The following is a 420-nucleotide window of genomic DNA, read 5'->3' on the forward strand; positions in this document are numbered from 1 at the left end:
CCTGTAATTCATATCAACTCTATTATGTTTTTCAGCTCAAATAGGAAAAATCAATTGAAACAAGCTCTTATGCATGGATAGATGCTCGTTATGATCAATACTATTTTCACAGGGATGGTGCCTTTGAGCTTGATTGAGGCCAGCTTATACAAAGCTAGTCAGTGGTGCTCGGGACAAGTGTAGACACGCAGATATTCAGAGGGGATACAGTCACTATTTGGCCACATCTTTTGGTGCATCCCACCTGAGTTATATTGATCAAAACAGAATCATGTGATTGAGTGTGGATGTGGGTCAAAACATAAGTCAAGGTCAGTCAGTAGCACAAAGCATAATCCCGGTCCATCTTTTGTATTCCATCAGGCATCACTGGTATTCCACTGGGAACCTCTGTGCCCTCGGCATATGAAAACTAAAGTC

The sequence above is a fragment of the Haplochromis burtoni genome, unplaced genomic scaffold, assembly GCF_018398535.1.
Source record: "Haplochromis burtoni strain Fernald_Lab_line unplaced genomic scaffold, NCSU_Asbu1 Contig_9, whole genome shotgun sequence".
Taxonomy (NCBI): Eukaryota; Metazoa; Chordata; class Actinopteri; order Cichliformes; family Cichlidae; genus Haplochromis; species Haplochromis burtoni.